The sequence below is a fragment of the Enhydra lutris genome, unplaced genomic scaffold (assembly GCF_002288905.1).
Source record: "Enhydra lutris kenyoni isolate GAN:26980312 unplaced genomic scaffold, ASM228890v2 scaffoldscaffold3, whole genome shotgun sequence".
NCBI lineage: Eukaryota > Metazoa > Chordata > Mammalia > Carnivora > Mustelidae > Enhydra > Enhydra lutris.
The window spans coordinates 57,362,259-57,376,300 of record NW_019154087.1 but is presented as its reverse complement, the minus strand read 5'-3'; the positions used below and the strand labels follow the sequence as shown (position 1 = coordinate 57,376,300).

General features: G+C 32.7%; 1 pseudogene; it reads right to left on the bottom strand.

Moving 5' to 3' along the window:
• Window positions 1-5,522: 5,522 nt before the first annotated feature.
• Window positions 5,523-6,545, bottom strand: LOC111152946 (annotated as a pseudogene).
• Window positions 6,546-14,042: the final 7,497 nt, after the last annotated feature.

Here is a 14,042-nt window from a genome sequence, read left to right as displayed (position 1 = left end):
AAAAATTAGAAGTCATCTTTCTGCTACTGTTTTCAGCTTGGCAGCTTGGTCATGGATAGATGAAGATTTTCTGCAGCAGTGTTCTAGGGTATAGTCTCTGGTTTCAAAGTGTTCAAATGGTACTAATGGCCATGGAAGTCCCATCTGCAATGGCCATGTGCTCTTGAACTCAAAAGCTCAACAGGTAGTCTCCTGGCTTTTTTGCCCTTTGTATATGGCACAGGTAACAGGTCCTCCAGCAGATCAGTTTTACATGGTTCAGGGCAGTGAGCCTGGTGGCCAGTCAGGAGCCCACCCCTCCAGTCACAATTACACCAATTAGTTTTCCCGCCTAAAATATCCAGCACAGTTTCTACTTGCTGCAAGAAACCACATTCATGCTGGACCATACACTTATAAAAAGCAGGTGTTATATTAATGGTGGGTTTTTGGTTCAACATCTATTTGTTTCCATGATACAGCTGTGTGTGGTCAACTCTCTGTGATATTCAAATACTGAGTTCATTTGACTAATTTAGTAAAAATTGTTTGCTCCCCAAAATTGTATTGATTACTTTCTTATTATTAGGAATTTCTTTTCTCTTATAGTTCTTCATCTCCAGACACTATTTGAATTCTTTCCCTTCATCATAAGCCCCCCAAAAATGATAATTTATTCCATACAACTTAATACAAATGAATAGATTTAGTTCTAAAAATCTCTGACAAGGTAGTTTCAGGTTTGCTGGAAGTTGAATTATGCTCATTCCAAAGTCCCTATTTATTCAATTTTGCAAGGCTTCCACTGAGAATTTGATCTATTTTTGCCAGGAATATTAAAGAAACAAAAAAAAATCTCATTTTTTGGAAAACAATGGAAGTAAAAATGATAATTTAACTTTATTCTTCATTAAATCTTTTTACATTTACTAATTAAATAGAGATTGATAAACTAGCCCTCTCTAACAGTGAAAGAACTTTTTCATTCACACAGCTTAAAGCCAGTTAAGAAAATTATTTACTTAAAAATGGAAATGTAAATTTTTCTCATTATCACAGAAAATCAAACTTATTAGCATGCTGTAAAATGAGCTCATGGTTTTATTCCAAATTTACCCTCTTATAATCTTAAAAAAAAATGAGGCAAATAGAAAAAAGAAAGAGAATGAAGTTTGTTTATTTACAAAAGTAATTTTACATTTCTATAATGTAACTAAACTAAGCATGTTTATGAAGATAAAAACATTTTCCACATTCATGATTATTAGAGTCAAGTCCATTCTTATATCAGCTATACTGTATTAATTTCATACTAGTGTTACTCAGAAAATATCCCAGATCGTAGAGTGACAGATGCTCATCTTCTGAATAGACCCTTTCTAGTACAACAGGTAATTCAACCCAATTTAATTCAATCCCATTTCAACTCAATTCAAGGCAATTCTAAATATTGCAGGTTTTATTGTGCAATTCTTGTGGGTACAGGGAAAAAATAATAATATCCACTGACTGCTTTTAAGAATCACAAAACCTTACTCTGGAAAAAAAAATCAGTATAAGAATAAACGCAATCATCATGAAAAGTAATTTGGTGGCATCCAGAGAGGGGCACTCAGTATAATTTTCAAAACCTCTACTGTAGTGCTTTTAAAAGCACATTATCTGATGACAAAAATCTATATATTCAACTACAATATAGTTCTAAAGTGATTTATTTTGTCACTCTCCATAGGATTTCTTGAAGGAAACTATAGCATAAAATGAAATTTATCTTCAGTCTTCACAGATAACATGCTAACAGAAATATTTTACAATCTATTAGTTAGAATACTTTTCTCATATTCTACCAAGTAAAATCTTGATCTCAAAAAAATAAAAAAGACAGAAAAACATGTATGGGGAAGAAAGAATGCTCAATAGAATTATCAATTTCAAAATGCTGTTACCTTGAAGTTAAGACAACCCTTTGAAAAAGCTAAAAACTAAAAAAGGATTCAAATATACTTCACTTCTGAATTCCAGTTTGAATTTTCAGCTTCTGATATATAATTAACTGAACCTACTAAAACAAAGCTGTTCACTGCTTTTTTTTTGTCAATTATCTTCCATGAATAATTATATTTTCCTTTTATTTATTCTTATTTTAATAACTATATTTTTGTTATCATTTGTCCTCTAACATATAACTTCTTTTAGGATATGGAATTCTTGTAATTTTCTCAAAAAATGGTTGTTCTTTCAAAATTTCCAATTTCCCTATGGTCAGTGTTCTGTAATTAGGTATTTGGTCAAATTATTCATTCAACATTTTCTCTCAAGAATATTTTGGCAAAGATTAACCATCGTCCCTACAAAGATCATATCCTATCACCCAGACTCAAGAATGAGGTAAGACCTGGAACAAAATGTTGGAGAGGCAGAACATAGGTTTTTGTTTCTCTGAGCATTTGGCCCCTCAAGTTCTGACTCCTCTAACAGATCTCAGACGACTTCAAAAAAGAATTGTTTTCTTTTCTTTTTTTTTTAAGATTTAATTGATTTATTTGACAGAAAGAGACACAATGAGAGAGGGAACACAAATGGGGTGTGGGGGAGGGAGAAGCAAGCTTCCCGCTGAGCAGGAAGCCCAACGTGGGGACCCCAGGATGATGACCTAAGCCGAGTATAGCCTTGCTGAGCCAAAGACAGACGCTTAAGGATGAGCCAGGCAGGCACCCCAATTGTTTTATTTTTAAAAATATCATTCCATTTCTGTGAGGATCCATTGGAATTTTCCCTTTTATATTCATTGATACGGACTGAATTGATTGATACGGACTAGATTGCTTTGGGTAGTATGGACATTTTAACAATACTAATTCCTCCAATTCATGGGTACAAAATATTTTTCCCTTTATCTGTCTTCTTCAATTTCTTTAATCAAAAACTTATACTTTTCAATGTACAGATCTTTTACTTCTGGTGTTAACTTTTTTTCTATATATTTTATTCTTTTTTGATGTGTTATCAATGGGAATTTATTCTTAAATTCTCTTTCTGATCTTTTACTATTGGTGTATAGAAATACAACTGATTTTTGTAAATTGATTTTGTATCCTGCAACTTTACTGAAATTGTTTATTAGTTCTAATAGTTTTTTGGTGTATTCTTTAGTTTTCTGTATGTAATATCATGTTATCTGCAAATAATAACAATTTTACTTCTTCCTTTCTGATGTGAATGCCTCTTATTTCATTTCTTGCCTAATTTCCCTGGCTAAGACTTCCATACTATGTTGAATGTAAATGGCAAGAGTGGGTGTCCTTATCTTGTTCCTGATCTTAGAGGAAAGTTTTCAGTGTTTCACCATTGAGTTTAATGTTAGCTGTGGACTTGACAGAGGTAGAGGTATTTTTTCTTTGTACCCAGTCTGTGAAGAGTTTTTATCATGAATAAATGTTGAATTTTGTCAAATATCTTTTCTGCATCTATTCAGATGGTTATATGATTTTTATCCTTCATTTTATTAATATGCTGAATTGTATTTATTGATTTGCAGGTGTTGAACTAGCCTGGCATTCTGGAACAAATCCTACTTGATCACTGTGTGTGATCCTGTAATGTATTGTTTCATTTTGTTTGGTAATATTTTGTTGAGGATTTTTGCATCTCTGTTCATCAGCGATATTGGCCTGTAATTTTTTTTTCTCGTAATATTGTTGTCTGGCTTTGGTATCAGAGTAATACTGGGATCATAGAATGAAGGGGGGTTTTTTTGTTATTATTGTTGCTTGTTGTTTTATTTCCAGTATACTAAACATACAGTGTTATATTAATTTTAGATGTGTAATCGAGTAATCCAACAATTCTATACATAGTGCTCATCATGACAAATGCACTCTTTAATCCCCTTTACCTGTTTCACCCATCTCCCACCCATCTGGTAACTATCTGTTTGCACTCTATATTTAAGAGTCTTTTGGGTCCTTTTTTTTTTTTTCTTCCCATAAAATGAGTTTTGAAATTTTTCCCCCTTTTTTTTTTTTTTTTTTTTTTGGAAGAGTTTGAGAAGGATTGGAATTAGTTCTTTTTTAAATGTTTGGTAGAATTCACCAGGAAGGCATCTAATTCTGAACTTGTCTTGTTGGGGGATTTTTTTTAAGTCAGTTATACCATTTATTGATGATGGATTTATACTGGAAAACAATCACAACAACAGAAAAATCTTTTGAATAGAATAGTTTTTTTAGTGAAATATTTCTTTGAAATGTAAAATGCAAAAGATTGTCAAGTATGTCAGTATGGATGTCCATGGATTTATATATAGACATCTCAGCCGTGATTTTCATAAGTTCCACTCCATATCACATCAAGTAATTCTTTTTGTGTGTGCATGCATGCGCACATGTTTAATACCTGTATCTCAGAATGATTACCTGTATTTTGTTGGACTTCCTGGAAAAATAGATTTGCTTACACTGAGATGTATGAAAGTGCTATTTTTGGTCAGCAGGTGTGCACTTATCTTTAGCTATAAACTAAGATGATAAACAGTTTAATTTATGAATTTAGAATAGTCTATTCAATACAATGTCCTTTTCGTAAAGTTTTATGTTTGTGTGTGGTTTTATTTTTGGGTTTTGGTTTGTGTGTGTGTGTGTGTGTGTGTGTGTGTGTGTGTGTGTGTGTGTGGTTTTGGGGTTTTTTGTTTGTTTTGGTTTTGTTTTTGTTTTTGTCCTTGGTGCCTAAATTTCTTCCCTTTGCTTATCAGGAAAAGACAGAGGTATAGGAGAAGCTGATATTGGAGACCCAGCGGTGAACATCTTGTTAAAACCATTTTAATCAGTTGTTTGGATAGTAAGAGCCTTGGTTGAGAGTTCTTGTCATGGATTTCAAATGGAGCTTTTGGTATTCTTAATAGTCATAATAAGTTGCAATCTATTGTTTTGTGATGGATGAACTTTTTAGGGTTCATCATCCTTAGATGATTAATTCATCATCTAGAATTTCATTTATATTTGCCAACTCGTTCCAATTACACTTGGAAGCATTTTGTTCAAGGTTGCAAGAAACATTTTTTTTTCTTTCTTCTTTTTTTTTTTTTTTAAGATTTTTTTATTTCTTTGACAGAGAGAGATCACAAGTAGACAGAGAGGCAGGCAGAGAGAGAGGGAGGGAAGCAGGCTCCCTGCTGAGCAGAGAGCCCAATGCGGGACTCAATCCCAGGACCCTGAGATCATGACCTGAGCCGAAGGCAGTGTCTTAACCCACTGAGCCACCCAGGCGCCCCTCTTTTTTCTTGATCTTTATCTACACACGTTCTCTAAAGACTCAGAGTCAGGGCGCCTGGGTGGCTCAGTGGGTTAAAGCCTCTGCCTTTGTCCTGGGATCGAGCCCAGCATCGGCATTGGCATCGGGCTCTCTGCTCAGCGGGGAGCCTGCTTCCCCTTCTCTCTCTGCCTGCCTCTCTGCCTACTTGTGATCTCTGTCTGTCAATTAAATAAATAAAATCTTTAATAAATAAATAAAATCTCTAATAAATAAATAAAATCTTTTGAAAAATCTTAAAAAAAAGACTCAGAATCAGAAAGTTTTGGCCATCTCATTTTGGGTATAGCTTTGAAGGGAGAATGTTGTTCAGTAACTACTGAAGCACAAAAGTTAGTTTTCTTGGGCTCTCTTTTTGTATAGTCATATGTTGTATTCTTTTCATTTCCAATAAGTGAATAATCAAATGTTCAATAGAGTTTTCTGGATTTCCAGAAAATTCCTGCTGTTATTCTTTGCTTTGCAATTTTCCAACTTTGAGAGGACTAATTTGTGTTAAGTCCAGAGTATCAAAATGAGGAGGAAGGAAAATCAGGTTGTGGAAAGATTCTTCAACATTTTCTATTGTTTTTGGCTTTAAGTTCAGGTTCATCTTTTAAAAATATCTGAGTAAAGTATATTTGCTTTTTTATTTTCATATGAATCACTTGGATCCCTTTTTCTTCCACAGTGCTGTATCCACATGTCAAATTCTAATTTGGAGCATTAAAGTTTCAACACTGTAGTCATTTTCCACAGTTGAACATGAATTAATATGAGGCTCATTTCTTGTCCTTAAAAAAGTGTCCACCAGCATGGGGCCAATAGACACCTAAGAATTTGCAGTCCTGGGTAAGAATCACCTTGCTTATCAACTGAAGCATTTGCTAGTGAGTGGCTCAGAGTGAAAATACTTATGGGATTATTGCTTACCAGTTTCCACTGATGATTTTCTGAAGTCTCTATTCTCCATGATAGTTCCTTCATTAAAGGATAACTCCAGAGCTGAAATATCCATTGTTTACCATTCTGTGTTCTTTTATAAGCATGTTCTGAAAATTAAGTTCCATTTGGAGATGGAATTTCCAGGTGGTTCTGCAGTATCTCTTCTGGGTAGGAGGTTTTTAATTTTCAGGAACAGCTACTTCTGAATCCAAATTCCAGTGAGATATATTCTCATGAGAGATGTTCGACACACACAGGTTGGTGCCACATTTCTCACTATTTCTTCTCCTTGTTTTTTCCTTGCTTCTTTGAAATCTCCATGGCCCACATGTCATCCCCAGCTTATCTCCAAGGACACTGTAGCTTTCAATCCCAGGCCTTACACATGTGGGATGAATGGTTTGATGGGTGCCCTCTCCACCTGCACCTTCCTGCAATGGGAGTACAAGGAGGGCAGTGAGCACTGGCTCCCTTACCTGTGGATAGCCTGCCAGACCTGCAGCCAGCCTCAGGGTAGATGTCAGGGCTGGGGCCCAGACTAGGCCCAGCAAGACCAAACTTGGCTGTGGCTGGGATTCTGCAGGCTTCCCCAGAGGTCCGTGGGAGGTTTTGGATTATAAATTCAATCTCCCAACTAGTCATTGGTCTATTCAAATAGAAATTCCTTCAAGCTCAGTCTTCTTGATTCAGTAGATTATATGTTCCAAGAAATTTATCCATTTCTAGGTTGCCCAATTTTTTGGCATATAATTATTTCTAGAACTCTCTTATGATCCTTATATTTGTGTGGTTATCAGTTCTAATATCTTTTTCATTTATAATTTTACTTACATGAGTCCTCTCTTAGTAAGTTTAACAAAGGTTTGTCTGTTTTATCTTAAAAGTAAAAAACAAAACAAACAAATAAACAAACAAAAACAGCTCTTAGTTTCATTGGTCTTTTCTATTGTCATTTTAGTTTCTTTCATTTATTTCCTCTCCAGTCTTTGTTATTTCCTTTCTACGACAATTCTGGGCTTACTTTTTTTTCTTTCACTAGTTTCTTGAGTTGTAAAATTAGGTTGCTTATTTGAGAGTTCTCTTTTTTCTTAATGTAGGTATTTATCACTATAAACTTCCCTCTTAGAACCGCTTTTGCTGCATCCCTTAAGCTGTGTTGTTGTGATTCCATTTTTCATTTTCCCATCTTTTTTTTATTTCTCTTGATTTCTTCTTTGACCCATTGATTATTCAGGAGCATGTTGTTTAATCTCCACAATTATTAATTTTCCAGTTTTCTCTCATAATTGATTTCTAGTTTAGTACCACTGTGATTGGAAAAGATGCTTCATGTGATTTCAATCTTCTTAGATTTATTAAGAGTTGTTTTGTGGCCTAACATGATGTTCCATGTGTGCTTGTGAAGAATGTATAATCTACCACTGTTGGATGAAAAGTTCTATACATTTCTGTTATATCCCTCTAGTTTAACATGAAATTTAAGTCCAGTGTTTCCTTACTGATTTTATAGCTGGATGAGCTGTCCTTTGTTGAAAGTGGGGTATCACATTCCCTGCTGTTATTGTATTCCTGTCTATTTATGCCTTTTGATCTGTTAATATTTGTTTTACATACTTTGATCCTCATATATTGGTACACAAACATTTATAATCATTATATCCTCTTGATGAATTGACCCCTTTATCATTATTTAATGACCTTCTTTGTCTCTCTTGACAGTCTTTGGCTTAAAGTCTATTTTGTCTGGTATAAGTATAGATACACCTGCTTTCCTTTGGTTTCCATGTATATCTTTTTTCCTCCCTTCACTTTCAGTCAGTGTGTATCCTTAAAGCTGAAGTGAGTCTCTTGTAAGCAAGATACAGTTGGGTCTTGTTTTTAAATCCATTCAGCCACTGTATATATATATATATATATATATATATATATATATATATATATTTTTTTTTTTTTTAAGATTTTATTTATTTGAGAGAGAATGAGAGAGAGAGAGAACATGAGAGTGGAGAGGTCAGAGGGAGAGCAGACTCCCTGCAAGCAGGGAGCTCGATGCGGGATTAGATCCTGGGACTTCAGGATCATGACCTGAACTGAAGGCAGTCGCTCAACCAACTGAGCCACCCAGGCACCCCAAGCCACTGTATATATTTTGATTGGGGAATATAGTCCATTTATATCTAAAGTAATTATTTATAAGCATCTACTTACTATTTATTTATTTTTTTTTAATTTTATTTTTTATTTTGTTCATTGTTCCCTAGTTGCTTTGTAATCTCTTTTGTCCTTTCTTCCTCTCTTACGTTCTTTTTTTGTTATTTGATAATTTTCTATAGTAGTACACTTTGATTTCTTTCTCATCTTTTGTATATCTACTGTAGGTTTTTGTTTTTGGGTTAGCATGAGGTTTATGTAAAACATCTTATATTTATAACAGCATTTTAAGCTGATAATAATTTAACTTCAAATGCATAGTATCACTTATATGTGGCATAAAAAATTGAACCTATAGAAACAGAAAAGAAGAACGATTGTCAGGAGAGAGAAATAGAGAGAGGTTGATAAAAACTTACAAATTTAAGTCTTAAGATAAGTTCTGAGAATTTAATGTATAGCATGGTGACTATATTCTATAACACTGCAGTATATGATTAAATTTACTAAGGAGTAGAACTTAAATGTTCTCTCACACACACAAAAATAAATATGTGAAGTGATGAATGTGATAATTCAATGAGGGGAATCCCTTGCATAACGTATACATATATTAAAACATCACATTGTACATTTGAAATATCCTACAATTTTATTTGTCAATTTTATTTATCAGTAAAGCTGAATAAACCCTACTTTTCTATATGTTCTTGATAGAATATATTAGTTTGCATCAACCTATTCCATCATAACTCTAAATAGAAGTCAATAAAATTTAATCAAGTGGAATAAATCATTTATTTAATGGGAAAGTTAGTAGCTTTTCTTTTTTTAAGGTAGATTTAGTTTTGAGTATATTAGTATTTGAAATGACAAATGTTGAAACAAAAATCTAAATTATGATTACTTTTTAAAATTTAAAATGTACTGTGTATATCAACTCCTTTTCAGATATATTTTCTTTATCATAGACACAATGTGATCTTGGAAAAGTTATTTAATTTATTTTATATTCAAGTTTCCCATCTGTGAAATTAGAACAATATTTATCTCACAAGCTATTGTGCACTCTAAAAATGCTGAATCTGAATTAAAAATCAACATAGATATACATTAATTATGATATCTTATTTAAGAATTCTCTGAATGCATGTTTTTTAAATAATAGATTAATTTATGTTGATCTCCTCCAGGAGGAGCTAGAGGGGAAAAAGAGAAATAGGAAAATGAGGAAATTATCACTTCAAGTTGAGAATTTTTTTTGTATAATCTATTTTTTGTATAATTTGTAAAATTTTTTGTATAATCTATATTCTTTGTAAAGTCTTTTTTTGTATAATCTATTTTGTATAACCTAAAAATATCACTTGTATAATTTTGTATAATGGTATATAGAAACTTCATTTTAAAAATTTAGTTAAATAATTCTACAGTTGTGAATTTAATTTAAAAATCTTAAAGATAACGAAATATGTTATATATCATATACACTCATATTCTCAATATTATATCATTTTATACATTACAGTTGTCAATTTATTGTCTTTCAATTCAAAATATGTTTTTTCATTGCCCACTGTGGCAAGTGGAGCTGGTACCTTTGCATATTTGTCCTTTGCTAGACTCATGTTAAGCTCTGTCATGGCAAAGCACTAGATGCATTACTAGAGGAAAACAGAAAAATACCAGTCAGATAGATATATGTTTTAAATTTTAAATTTTACATATTGTTTTGATCATCTTAATTTATACTTTCCATCTTCTTTACTTTTTTCTGTGATTTCCCCCTTCCTTTATGTTATCCTTAATATTACTATTTTAAAATTACTTTTCCCTATCAGTTAGAAGTTATTTATCCTGTTTCTATTCTTTCAGTTATGCTTATAATTTTACTAGGCATTTGACAAAGTATGAAGTTAATCCTCTCAAACACTATGAAGAACTTAGAACCCTTCAACCCAAAGATTCCTCTTTAATTCTACATAATATTTTCTCATTATTAATTCCATTTCCTCTTCAAATTAGTCATTACTATTATTTTAATAGTATTAATATCTTTTAAATTGGTACATAATTACCAATTACTTTGATCACTATTCTTTCTTGTGTATCACTCAATCCTGTTTTCATTTTTCTTTTAGAAGAAACTCCCTTTAACAATGATTGTCTGTTAGTGGTAAACTCTTAGTTTTCATTAATCTGAAATTGACTTAATTTAATTCTCACCTGTAACTAGTAGTTCAACAGAGTACAAAAATTTAGATTAACAATTATTTACTATTAATATCTTGAAGACTTTATTTCAAAATGTATACACTGTATTTCTGAAAGTAATTCCTTCTAGTAATCTTTTCTTTGGTTACTTTTAAGATGTTTTCCTTTAACTTTCTGTTATTCAATTTCAGTGTTCTGTGGCTGGGTTTAATTTTGCTTTTATTTATTTTGTTTAGGACCTTACTGAATGTGAAGATACTCATCTTCCAAAAGTTCTGAGGCATTTTAGATATTATCTCTCCAATATTTTACTTTCCTCCACCCTCTATATTCACATTTTAAACTCCTAATATATATATATATATATATATATATATATATAGAGAGAGAGAGAGAGAGAGAGAGAGAATATACACATTCTCATTCTATTCCATATGTCTAAATAGATTTTCTCATCTCTTTGTCTCTCAGCTTAAATCTCCCAGTTTATAAATTATTACTGGCAGTTGTACCTAATCTAAATTTTACATTTCTATTACTGTATTTTTTGTTTCTACAAATTCAACTTATTCTTTCTAAAAAAAAACTCAATATTTTGATAGAGTCTATACATTTTCCACCTATCTTCTCTTCTCTTTTTTTAAATCATTTTACTCTACATATGATAATTCTAGTATCAAATGTTCCAAAGTCTAATTATATTACTTATTATTTTGGATTACTCTTGCCTAAACATTTTATAATTTTTTTTTTACTGTGACATCACATCGCATTCAATGAAGCATTATCTGTAGGGCCACAATATTGCAAGTGTATGTCCCTAGAGTGCTTTATATATGAGTACGCTCTTGAGAGGTCTGAGTATCCCAGGGACTTCACCAACAATTAAAACATAGATCTTGACTTGGAGAGGGAAGTAAATAGTGAGTCAGGGAGGCACTTCACTGTCCCACAAGTCATACTGCAATTGCAAAATATCCCTTTCCCACCAGTTAAGCCAGCATTGATTAGAGGTTTGGGGTTTCAAGAATCTTAATGTATATCATAATAAAAATTAGAATTTATCAAACACTATGGATGCTGGCCACCAGTAGTGATTTTTGTAAGTTGTATTGTTTAGTTCTGTTAATTACATGAATAAACATCAGAATTTTGATATGCTATGTCACCCCCCATTATCCATCTTGAGAATGAATGATTTACAAGTTAAAAATACTTGGGAATGTTTGATGCAAAAAAAAAAAAAAAAACAAAAAAAAAAAAAAACAGTGAGTAACTGATGCAAAAAAAGTTAATTTTAGAGGACAACTGAAATTTTAAAAAGCACAATGCAAAGAAGATATTAGAAAACCAAGGATAAAGAAAGGATACATGTCAATGTTTGTCTCAAAATGCAAACCAGGCTATTTGGAATAATGTCCCCAGAATGGCTATAAAATACAAATGCATGTTTTATATTGCAATTTTGACACTTTGTGATTGCTTTTAATTAATCTTTATCTCTTCAGCTAGAATTTAACCCTCATAAAAGCAAAAATTGTGATTTTTTTTCTTTTCCAATGCTTCATTAAATTTTTAGTATTTAGCATTATGCTGAGCATATTTGAAGGAATTAAACAGCTATTTATGGAAGAAATAAATGAAATAAATGAGTGAATAAACTTCATGGTTGTCATATGTCTTTTGGCTTGAAAATGACAAAACTTATCATGAGAACCTTTTATTCCCAGGGAATTCAAACACCAGTAATAGACATTCGGTGGCATATAAAGGACCTTAACAAATTTATTAGATCTTTGTAGAAAATTTTCTTGTAATTCACTTTAATTTTTAATTACAGCCTCCTAATGAATGTTCACTAAATATTTTTTTAGGGTAGCTTTACATACCTAAGCTTTATTATCTATAATTCTTTCACTTTATTTGTCCTTTCTGGCAATCAACCTGTTTAAATAATTTAATGGCATTCCTTGAAATAAACCCCTCCTCCTGACTTCAACCTTATCACCATTATTTTGACATTTAGCTGTCATTTCTGTGAGTCACTGATTCTGACATAAAAATATCATGAGGGAATATACAGGCACTTCCACATTTTGATTGAAAATTATCATTTTTAACTAAATTTCTAATAGTTTCTCTTTTAAAAATATTCCTATGGGGTACCTGTGTGGCTCAGTGGGTTGAGCCTCTGCCTTTGGCTCAGGTCATGATCTCAGGGTCCTGGGATCGAGCCCCGCATCGGGCTCTCTGCTCAGCAGGGAGCCTGTTTCCCCCTCTCTCTCTGCCTGCCTCTCTGCCTACTTGTGATCCCTCTGTCTTTGCCTAATAAATAAATAAAATCTTAAAAAAGAAATTCCTAATTGAGCTTTTGACAGATATGAAATTTGTCAGTTCTTAGATTTGTCGTATGGCTAAATATTATGTCCAATATAATCACCTTATAATATTTAATAAAAGAGGCACCATTGGATCTGGTTTTTTAAGTGTAATTTGTAAAATACACTGAACCATTGAGCACATGTTTATAGTCTTGTAAGTTGCTTTGAATAATCTTATTTGTTCTTTTTATCTCAGATGCAAATATGCTAGAAAACTTGACAAAATAAGTTGGGCAAAAATAAAATGATATATAACTGGTTTCTCAGCTACACAAACAACATAGGTAGAGCACAGTAAGAGCAGAGGGACTGGTGAAGCTAGTAACTTGTGTTCACATAGAAATAACACTAATAACAAGTAATTTCATTACTCAGCACGTCCACCCTGGCAGCTAAGGCAAGACCAGGTACCGGGACCTTTTGTCCACATGTCTTAAGCCACATGTTGGCTTCTTAACTCTTCTGTCGTTAGCTGCTTTCACCCAGGTATGTTTCCTTTTCAAGGTTTCTCAAGTTAGAAGTTGATTTTACAGCTTTAGTTTTTTATTTAAAGTATTGGTTGAGAGGTAAGTTGTGTATAGTGAGATGTACTCAGGGCCCTATACTCTTTTTGGAGTCGTTCTGCAAAGTCTCTGCACCAGCATTGACTAGAGTCATGAGGCAAGCCTGCCTGCAGCCTGATGACACCAGTGTGGGGCTGAAAGGAGGGCGGGTTGTGGCTGGACAATGAAGCAAGTTGATGTCAACAGAGAGTTTAGAGAATAATAATAATATCTCACAATATATTAGATCCATCTATTGCGTCAATTATTTCTTAAGCTAATGGCAACGTCTCTTAATTTTATAACAATAACACTAAAGATTAACAGCTAACTGTGCGTTGGTGACCATTTACTGTGCATTGAAGCATAAAAAGCTTTAACGCACTCACAGACAGCTTTTTGTTTTCTTTATGATATGCTCATTTCATATAATTTTTCTTATAAAATAGAAGGCATTACTTCAAGTTATAAATCTTTAGAAGGTAATAATTTTTCCTGTTTTCTTCCTCCCATGCCAGATTTCACAAAAGTTTTTCCAAAAAGC